An 11,551-nucleotide genomic window follows, 5' to 3' on the forward strand; every position below is an offset into this window, starting at 1 on the left:
GTTTAATTTTCAGAGTAAAATCTGTAGGTACTTTGTGACTAGAAGGGAAGAGCAATGAAAAATTTTCATTCATTCATTCATTCATTCATTCATTCATTCATTCACAGTGTTTACTGTGCTCGCAGGAGTTTGTGTCTGACCTATGCTGGGGAAATAATGATGAATAAAATAAAGATCCCTCTGACTTTTGGAGTTTTCATTCTGCAGGGGAAAGAAGACAAGTAGTAAACCAAATAAATAAGTAAATTACACAACATGCTAGAGGGAAATAGGACTTGGAAAGAGAAAGTGGAAAAAGGGAAATGTTGAATAGGCGTTAAGGAGAAAGAGATCATAAACAGAGACTTCAGTGAAGAGAGAGTTGCTTAGGCTGGTGCCTGAGGCAGAGTTGAGGCAGCGGGAACATGGATGAGAAGGCCTGAGCGGGGAGGGATGCAATTGGATGTGTTAAGAGATTTGCAACATGACCAGTGCGATGGGTGGAAGGGACGGGTGGGCAGAGAGTCAGATATTAGATCACAAAGATGATGTAGGGCCTTGTGACATGAAAATAATTATAATTCCAGCGGACATCTTCCTATGATCTTGAAATTCATTGTAGTTAAAGATTGTGCGCAGTATTTGTGCTACAAAGTCTGCTTTGGTGGGATAGATGGCTTACATTTTGCTATGACCTATTTTATGTTGATTAGTTATCACTAATTTTTGTTAAAGTGTTTTCTGCTGCTGCTCTCAAATTGTATCCCTGTTTCACAAAAGTAGACCAGTGGTTTAAAAGTGGCTCATTGAGGTGTGCAAAGAAGACTCGGGTTGGCCATCTATAATCCAAAAACTGAAATCTGAATAGCTTTAAAATATGCAGGTTTTTGAGCACCCACATGAAGCTACAAGCAGAGAATTTCACACCACAAAGCTTTTTTTCCTGCACAAAAATATTAAAAATATTGCATGAAAGATCTTAAAAAAAAAGATCTTCCAGCAACATGGATAAGGCGCATGGAAAACAAATGAGTTTTGTGTTTAAACTTGGCACCCGTTTGTAAGATTTCTGGGAGTCTCGTCATGTATATGCAGATGCTTCCAAATCTGAGAAAGTCCGGAATTCGAAACATAATCCCAAGCGACTCAGGCAAGGGATGCTCAGCCTTTGCCTTGTGAAGGCCACACACCTTCCAGAGTGTGCCAGGCACGTGTGGGCAGCTGAGGCCGCTGCACGCCCACAGCGCGAGTCTGTGTGGAGACACGGCGACTGCAGCAGCGACGGCTGTGAGGCAGTAGCTGAAGAGGAAGAGCGTAAACGGAAATAAGGCAGAGACGTTTTCAACATTGTTTTCATTGGCCTTCACCATCCGTTAATCCTTATCTGCCTGAGGAGTGAACCCTGAATCCTTGCCTGCTCTAAAACTTTGTCCAGTTGTGGCAGGAGGCCCTGGATGTTTTCATTTTCAAACAAAGCACAGTGGCTTCTCTGTTAGACTACTGAAGTTTTCTAGGACAAGCACACAACAATACTTTCCTTTACAAAATTAATGTATTCTATTGCAAAGGTGGGTAAGAGATGTAGCTATAAGTCTCATTAAAGGACCCTGGTAGCAAACATAAGTGTGAGTCATCTTACTGAAGAAACTCTTGGAAAGTCAGTGGAAAGTTAGACAGACATCACCCTTACGGAGAGATCAGTGTTCCTGACAAGAGTCCTTTGTGCAGTGATCCAGTCCGCTGTTGTATAATATTAGCGGAGCGCAGGGTAGAACAGCAACTGCTATCAAGTTTGTGCTAGCAGATATTTCATGTTGCGGTTGGGTGGAACTGCCGATGTCATACAGAGGATGAATCAGCCTTTGGCGTTTGTTCTGGAAGTGCTGAGGGATACTTTGTTCATTTATCATGGAGAAGAGGGGAGAGGTTTTTCTTACGGTCAACCATTGTCTGTGAATGTGGAGAAGCCCCTCAGAGGACAGGCGGGACGGAGCATTGGCTTATGGTGCAGCCAAGAAGACACGCTTCATGACGAAGGGAAGTGGTACCCAGAAGGCAATCCGTGTGCTAGTCAGTTTGCACAGGAGATGGCGGGCTGGCTGAGCTTGAGGCGGTGCTGAGAGAAAGAGTGAAGGCTGTGGATACAGCCAAGGTTTGGTCCCTGGAGGTCTGAGTGTGCCGTGCCCAGTGGGGGCAGTGAGGATGCGATTGCTGGTCCCTGCTGAAGGACGCTGGCTGGATGGGACACTGGTTATCTTCAGCGGTAGATGTTTGTGCAGTGAGTGGAGTGTCTTCCATGACGCTGATTCAAAATAATTTCTGTTCTACTACGTGGCACACCTCGCTAAAAACCCTGGCGCACAGCAAAGGACAGCCAGGACAGAGAAGGCAGGCAGTGTTGTGGGTTCATAAACCATACACCATAGTCTTTGACTGAGGGATCTTTTCATTAGAGCATCGGAAGTCCACACTGAACACGAAGGTGAAGGAAGTCGTACTTCCCCAGCAGGTGAGTAGGCTTCAGGTCACGCCTCTCAGCGCTCCTCTGGAAGAGCAGGAGCTCACAGCGACATCTCTGGGCCCTAGTAAATTTTGATGGTGAAAGAGCAAAATGCATACTTAGTATTTGAGAGCATGTGACACCCACACTGGGGGAAAGTGGGACTTTTGGGATTTTACGGTATGTACTAGGTGGTAGTGGGTGCAGGTAGAGAGGAGGAGAAGGCTGACAGTTCACAGGACCTGTCTCCTACTTTGCCTTACTCTTCAAATAAATGAGCAAAGCACTCAAAGGCCTCTAGGATGTGTCCTTGCTGCCCTTGGCCTAACCGAGGTAAAAGTGAGTTAGCGCTAGAGGTCTTTCAGTGGACTCCTCGTTCCCGCTCCCTTCTTCCCTTCCTTTCTCTTCATTTTACCTTCATTCATTTTTTTCTTTCCTTTATTACTGGGGATAGAACCCAGGTCCTTTGCGCTGAGTTACATTCCCAGCTCTTTGTAAATTTGAGACAGGATCTTGCTTAAGTTTATAATGCTTCTGCCTCAGCCTTCCAGCATGCTGGATTACAGGTGGACAGCACCACACCTGGCGTGGTTTTTCCTTCTCTAAGCCATTGACTTGCATTTCTAAGCTAGCACAGCCTTCAAGAGATCCTCTCCTTTGTCACTGCGTCCGGGCACATACCTGTGCTAGCCAGGCAAGAGGGAGAGTGCCTGTCTGGGAGGGAATTTCTGCCTGCCTCTGCCCTAATATCCAGCGAAAGCAAGCTTTCTAATTGAAACACTAATTTTCAGTGAAGGCCATCCCTCCCCCTTTGGACTTTACTAAAGACAGAACCACTGTGACTTGTCTAATACTTATTTTAGGGTGATGACCATCATATAAGGCTAGTATAGAAGTTACCCACGCATTCTTCACTGGCAAAACACTGACAGCCTCCTGTGTGCCATGCGCTGTGGTGAGTGATGGTTATGGATGAGGTAGGACCAGACATGGCCTGCCCTGGTAAACTGGTAATCTAGGGAACCTGCAAGCAAGGGATGAATGAAGGACAGAACTACAAAGCAAATGTGGCAAGATGGTTAATGGCTTGTTAAATACATTGTCGCTTCTGAGCTAGATGAAGTTGTGAATGTATATTTGAAATATTTCAGAGTGAGATGAAAATCCTAATTGGGCAGGTGACCGATGCCTTGTTGGGGGCTTTGGTAGACAAGGAATGTCATGGGGACATCTGTGGAGTGACCCAGGAAACTGCACAGGAGGCCAGAGGCTGCTGGGTGGCTCGGGGAGTCAAGCAGGTGACACTGGGGATGCAATGAGAGCCAGGTGCGGTGGCTGCAGAGTGCCAGCCTGCCTCAGGGAGCAAGGCTGTTCCCTCCTCTCTAGGTGCATTTACACACTGTTTATACACCCACTCACACGCCTATAGTCCCTTTAGGCATCTCCCATGGTGCATGGCAGGTGAGGTGGGGATGCAGGACTCAGGATTTATGCATGAAGGGAGAACTGGAAGACTTTGGTCTTGCAGTGGAGAAAAACCTGGAAAGGACCTGAGCCGCCAACTGAACTGGTCCGGTGAACTTACCAGAAAATCTGTTAGTCTTTACAGATGGGCATCGTGCTGTTGGGTGATGGTTTCTGGGTATTTATGATACAGGCTGGGGAGACCACGAGTGGGGTGCTGGCTTTCTTCACACTGCTCTTCCTGCCCACCTTCCCATTGGCACCAGCTGTCTCCACAGAAAGAAGCTGCAGGGCTGCCAGTGCTGGCTACTATGCAGGCTCCGTCACTGTTTCATGTGGTTTGTTAATTTGTTTACTTTTTGGTCTTTTTGAGACAGGGTCTCACTATGTAGTTCAGGTGGATCTTGAGCTCACTTTGTGGCCCAGGCTAGTCTAGAACTCGCAGTGATCCTCCTGCCTCAGCCTCCTGAGTGCTGGGACTACAGATGAGCATCACTATGCCTGGCCTCCCAAGTCCAGTTTAAAGACAATGGTTTTCGACATATTGTCCTCAACTTAAGCTCTTGACAAATAGGAGATTCCTAGGTGTCTTCCTAGGTCTTCTATTGCAGGGACTGACAGCAAGGGGAGGGTCCTGGTGGGCAGGAATGGGAGGAAGCGAGGGTGGTGTGGTGTACTCTGGATGCTGCAGTGTTACCCTTGGGACCAGTGTTACCTTTGGGACCAGTGTTACTCTTGGGACCAGTGTTACCCTTGGGACCAGTGTCACCCTTGGGACCAGTGTTACCCTTGGGATCACTGTTTTATAACCGTTGAGGCTTTACTCATCCACTGTTTTAAATGGTGCACTATTGTCTTCCACATTAGTCTTTTTGCTAACCAGATTTTAAGTGTCCTGAACGCGAGGAAACTTGGCCAGCACTGAAGACGCAGCACTGACCGCAGAGAATAGGCGCGCTAATTGGTGCCCGATGTGTCTTCCTCGTGGGCCATTGCACGGGGCGCTGGCTGCTCTGAGTCAGACGCTTGCTTGGCGCAGGAGGCTCAGAGATGAACAGTTTTGTAATTTTAAGGCGACAGTTGTGGAGGTCTGACTCACCTGGCTGATCCTCACCTGAGGCACCTCTTCCTTCTGTTGAGTCTTCTGACCGCTGTGGCAGGAGTGGCCACGGAAGAGCCCCATCTCTCTCCCTGCAAAGCTGGTTAGAAATGCAGACCCTCAGGGTTTATATGAGACCTAGGGAATTAGAATCTGCATTCTTACACACAGAAGGATTTTTCTTACGTATTCATTCGGTGTACGTGAAGCCCAGTTGCACCTGCGCATGGCGGCCATGTGCTGTTGCAGTGCATGTGTGCGTTGTGCTGCTGGTCGCAGTTTCGGCTTAGCCATTTCCTCAAATGTGTACCAATTTTTGCATGGTGACAACTTTCAAAATCGCTGTTCCTAGGTTTTCAAAGTTGCAGAACTTCAGTGCTCTCTGTAGGTGCCCAATGGTGAACCTTCTTCTTCCCAACTGTAGCTCACCAGGCAGCCTTTGCCCCCTCCCTCTCCACCTCTGCTCAACACCACTCTGCTGCCACCTTCCAGGGCAGCAGCATTCGAAAGTCCCACCAACAGTGAATCTTCATGTTGGGAGCGCATGCAGCGCAGCACTTGTCTTTCTTTCTTTCTTTCTTTCTTTCTTTCTTTCTTTCTTTCTTTCTTTCTTTCTTTCTTTCTTTCTTTCTCTTTCTTTCTTTCTTTCTTTCTTCTTTCTTTTTTAGCACTTGTTTTTCTATGTCTAGATTACTTCACTAGACATAAATCGTCTCTAGTTCCATCCATGTTGTCACAAATGACAGGGATTTCTCCTTTATTGTGGCCAAATAATACTCCTCGGTGTACATGTACCGCACTTCTTCCATCTATTCATCGGTTGATGAACAATCCCATTTCCTGCTCTTGGCTTTGTGCACGCGGCTGCAGTGGACACGGCTGTTGGACGTGCGGGTTCTGCTCTTTGTGGATGTATACGTGGCAGTGGGTTTGGTGGGCCATGTGGTAGTTATGCCTTAAGTTTTCAAAGGCCCTTCACACTGTCACCTGCAAAGGTCACAGCAGTTTCCATTTGTGCCAGCAGTGTTCTCCCCCTCATCCTCACCAGCACTTTCTTTGGCCTTTTTGATAGTGGCCATTCGTACTGAGTTGAGGTGATAACTCGTTGTGGTTTTATTTTCCTGATGATTAGTAATGCCAAACATTTTGAAGGTATACCTGCTAACCATGTGGCTATCATCTTTTGAGAAATGGTTGTTTGGGTCGGTAGCTTATTTTTTTATTGGGCTGGTTTTTTTTTTTTTTTCTGTTAAGTTTTTGAAGTCTTTTATATAGAATATGCTTTTATTTTTGTGGTACTGGGAATTGAACTCAGGACCCTGCGCTTGCCAGGCAAGCACTTATTCTATGAGCTATCTCCCAGGCCTAGAATATGCATTTTTAAGATCTCCATATGTGTTGTATACCCAGAAAGTTTCAATATACATTGCCTTGATTCATCAGAGCTCACAAATGTAGGTGATGCATATACTTCAAAGAGAAGTAAATCTAAAAGTGAAAATTTTGTAGGTCTGTGGATAAGAACCTTGTGCCTTCAGCTTGGAGTCATGCTGCCGTATACAGGAGCGAGCCAGGCCAGACAATGCCTCTGTGAGCGTGCTGCAGGGTCAATCCCGCATGCAGACATCAGACAGGAGACTGACTGCAGGGAGACTAAGCAGGATTACAGGACTGAGCAGTTGGAGAGGTCAGAAAGGTGGAAGGACGTGCTATGCAACCTAACACGGAAAGATAGGGGAAGAGGGCTCTGCCTTATGGTTAAATATAATTCCAGCTCCCTGGGCTTGACTTGTCTTGAACTCCAACACCTCCTGAGCTGGCAGGTGATGCCTGAAGCCTGCTGCAGGGGCAAGACTGCTGGAGAGGCGTGCTCTGTAGGGGTCCCTGCTCGGCTCGCCACATTGTTGCCACGTGGGAATTTGGGTCCAGCATGACCAACTCTTCAGACTTCAGGAAAGCTAAAAATGTGCATATATAAGACATCTCTTGAGTATAATTTGTTGGTAAATAATTTCTTAGGACAGCTTGTGCAAAATGGAATTCCCTTGCTACTTGCATCTATCTGGTTGACAACCTCTATTCTGGGTCCACAGAAAATAGGCACTGGTGGCAGCAGCTGGTGTGTGCAGGGCAAGGGCCCAGCATGGGGCTTTGGACCCAGGAGGGCTGTTGTGGATTTGTACTAAGTAAAAGAAATATAAAGCTGAGGAGGAAGGAAGCTGCATTGGCTTCGCTGGCTGGGCAGTATGTGATAGCTGAAGGGACTCAGTGGTATTCGGAAAAAAAGCCTCGCTGCCTAAAGAAAGCAAGCCTAGGCCCTCTAAGACCCGGCAAGGGAGGAAGCCCGGGGCTGGGTTGAGGGTGAGGAAGGGAGACAGGGAAAGTGCGTGGCGCCCTGAGCTGGGACCCCACCCCCACGCTGCATTTTGGCACTCAAGGGCTGGGGTTCATGCTGGAGGAGAACAGTGCTGAAGCTAGGCTTTGAGTTCATTGATCTTGAGCGTCTGATTGTTGAAGTTGAGTGACGCTCTTATTTAAAATTTGTCATGGTTAAATTACCATTCTATGTATGTGAACGCAGAGATTATGGGACGGGGACAAAAGTCTTGCTGAAGATTTTCTGCTATTAATTTCATATTAAAGACTAAATTCCTCAAGAGTGAGGGCAATTTATTTATCTTTGCAACCCAGGGACCATTTAGCACAGTCTAAGGCAATGAATGCCTCTTAAGCCGAACAGATTTAAAAGACCAAATGAAGTCAGTCTTCTCCCTTGGAAGTTCTTCTGCATGAATGCATTTTTCTTAATGATATTTTTAAATTGACAGCTTTATTGAGATATAATTGACATGTCCAAGAATTCAGCAATTAAAGTGTATAACTCAATAGTTTTTACTACATTCATAAACTCCAATGGTTACCACTAATTCGAGAAGCTATTCCTTATTTCCAAAGGGAAAAAAAAAGCATAGTGATTAGTTGTCCTACTTTCCATGTCCCCAGCCCTCAAACATTGTCAACCACCTCACTGTCTCTTTGTAAGTTTGTCCCTCTGGGCATTCCATAGCAGTGAAGTTATACAGTGTGCTTGTCTTTTGTAATTGGCCTCTCTCACTTAGCATGATGAAGCATGTATCAGTGCTCCACTTCTTTTTTTTTTTTTTAGAATTGGGGATTGAACTCAGGCCCTTGCACTTGCCAGGGAAGCGCTTATTCTACAGAGCTACCTCCCCGGCCCCTATGCTCCACTTCTTATGGGCAAATAATTTTCCCTGTATGGACAGAATTCACTTTGTTTATCCATTCTTCAGTTGATGGATATTGGAGTGTTATTCCTGTTTGGCTGTTACAAATAATGCTGCTAAGAACATTTGTGCAGATGTTTTGTATGGATATGTTTCCAATTGTGGGCGCCTATCTGTGAGCGGAATCACTGGGTCATGCGGTGACTACCTCATCACTTCGAGAACCTGTAAAATGGTTTTCCACAGTGGGCACACTGTCATGTGTTCCAGACAGAGATGGTGCACTGCTTGGAAAACACCATTGCTAGCACCTGTTGCTGTTGGTTTTGCTATCTTGCTGGATCTGAACTTATGTAATATTTTACTGTGGTTTTAATTTGCCTCCCTGAGGTAACAGTAAGCATCTTATTATGTGCTTATTGGCCATTTGCATATTTTTGCAGAAATATCTGTTTACATCTGTGCCAATTTTAAGAATAGGATTACTCTATTTCTCTCTCTGCCTCTCTGTCTCTCTGTCTCTGTCTCTCTGTCTCTCTCTGTCTCTCTGTCTCTCTCTCTCTCTCTCTGTCTCTCTCTCTCTGTCTCTCTCTCTCTCGTACCAGTGATTGAACTCAGGACCTTGGGCTTGCCAGGCAAGTGCTTATTCTACTGAGCTATCTCCCTGGCCCCCTCTATTTCTGAGTTGTAAAGGCCCTTTACATGTTCTGGATACTAGACCTTTATAACCTATATGGCTTACTAATATTTTCTTCCACTTATAGATTATCATTTCAGTGTTTTGTTAGTGCTTTTTGAAGCACAAAAATTTGCATATTTGGTGAAGTTCAATTTATTTTTTTAATGGTTCTTTCGTATCTATTTTTATTGACCTTGTCTAGTTCTGCTGATTATAGAATGTAGGGAATTCATAGTTTTTGTTCTATATTTTGCATCTTTGTTGTTAGGTGTATATATGATTATAATCATGGTTTCTTTCTGAATTTATTCTTTTATATAAATATCCTTTGTCTTTAGCAACAGTTTTTGTTGTAAAGTCTACTTTGTCTAATAATCACATTATCACTTTAACTGTTTTTCATTTCTGTGTATGTGATATTTTAGTTTTCTAGTTCTGGTATGATGAAGTACCACAGATGAAGTGACTTAAGAGATGGAAATTTATGTTCTTACCGCTCTCGAGGCCAGCAGTGTAGGATCTGGGTGTTGGCGGGCTTGCTTCCTTGGGCGCCTTCTCCTCGGCTTACGACTGCCTTCTTGCTGTGTTCTGAAGTGGTCCTTCTTCAGTACGTGCACCATGTCCGAATTTCTTCTTAATAATGACACCATATTGCACGGCATTAGGACCTACCCCAGTGGTCCCATTTTTACTTAATTTCTTTTAAAAACTTTCTCAATTTAGTCATATTCAACACATGAAGTGGGAGGCTTCAACATGTGAATTTTAAGGAACAAAATTCATAACATATGATGTATCTGTTCTAACTTTTTTTTCTTTTGGTACCAGGAATTGAACTCAGGACCTTGCACTTGCCAGGCAGGCACTTATGCCACTGAGCTATCTCGCAAGCCCTGTTCTCACTTTTAAAGTTTTAATCTATATGTGTCTCTGAGATTGTTTCTTGTAGGCAGTATATAGTTGGATCATTTAAGCAATGTATTTTTCCCAACCTTTAATTTTGGTTAGAGTATTTAATTTACATTTAATGGAATTATTGATAATCAGAATTTATCTTTGTCTGCTATTTCTTTTCTTTGTGTTCTGTGCTTTTTTTGTTCAATTCTTCCATTAATGTTTTGTCTTGTGTTAAATATACATTTTCTAGTGTACCCTTGCCACTTTTTCTGGAAGAGATTTTCATAGGCCATTCCTATCATTCTTGATAATATTCTTAGATTACTGAGTTATTTTCTTAACAGCTGTCCTGGAGATTACAATTAACATTTTAGCTTGAAAGAATCTAGTTAAGATCAATATCAACTAAATTCCAGAAGTATCTAAAATTTCACTTCAGTATATTTTCATCCCCTTTGTGATCTCATTACATCTTTACCCATTACAAGCCCATGAACACACATTTCTTTTGTATTTTAGTGAAGGGTCTACAGGGTGTTCAGGGTCTCTCTACTAGATTGGACTCGTAGTGATTCACCTGTTTACAGCCTCCCAAGAGCTGAGATTATAGGCATGCGCCACCATGCCCAGTCTCAATTGCTGTCTCAGTGTGCCCCAGGAGCAGGGCCAGCACGGCAGGCCAGGGATTGAATCCACTGAGCTATTTGGCTGGCCCATGATCAGCACACTTTTATAATTATTGCTTTATGCAATTGTCTTTTAAATAAGATTTTAAAAGGCTGTTATAGATAGAAATGTTTGTGTAGAATCATTTACATTTAGCTATGTAGTTAGCTTTACTGATGTTCTCCATTTCTCTGTGTTTTTTCATTTCAGCCTCAATAACTCTCCTTTGTGTTTCTTGTAGGATGACTTGGCTAGTGACATATCCTCTCATGTTTTGGTTATCTGAAAATGTCTTAATTTTACCTTACTGTTTTGAAGAACAGTTTTGTTAGATGCAGAAACACTGGTTGATCTTAGTTTCAGGTTTTTTGTTTTTTTTTTTGTGGCCAGCACAGCGCTGGCAGCATGTGGGGTGGGGGATCAAGCCGCTGTCCTGCACATTTGCCTAAGCTTGTCTAAGCAGGTGCTTTAGACTACTGAGCTATCTTGCTGGACCTCTATTTCAGACTTTGAATGTGTTATTTTAGTACCTTTGGGTTTCCCTGATTTCTAATGAGAAATCAATTGTTAACCTTGAAGATCCCTTGCACATAATTACATCTTTTTCTGTTTTCCAGTTTCTTTCTTTGTGTTTTGACCTTTTTTTTCTACCTTTTTATTCTCCTTAGAGTTTGTTAATCTTCTTGGATTGTAGATTGTTTTCTCTCATATTCAGGAAGCCTGTGGCCCTTGTTTCTCTAAACATTGCTTTTGTTTCATTCTCTGTTCTCCTGCAATTTCCAGTGTGCGAATGTGTTTGCTGGGTCCTCTGGGGTCCCTCCAAGGCTCTGCTGACTCTTTTTCCATTCTTTTCTCTAATCCTACCTAATCTCGATTTCCCAACTGCATGTCTTCTAGTTTACTGATTCTTCTGCTTGTTTGAATATGCAATTGAACTTTTCTAATGAATTCTCCATTTAAATTACTGTAGGTTTCAATTCTGTTGTTTGTTTTTAACAACTCTTGCTCTCTATTCCAGGCTG

The sequence above is a fragment of the Octodon degus genome, unplaced genomic scaffold (genome assembly GCF_000260255.1).
Source record: "Octodon degus isolate 3935 unplaced genomic scaffold, OctDeg1.0 scaffold00025, whole genome shotgun sequence".
In the NCBI taxonomy this organism is placed as follows: domain Eukaryota; kingdom Metazoa; phylum Chordata; class Mammalia; order Rodentia; family Octodontidae; genus Octodon; species Octodon degus.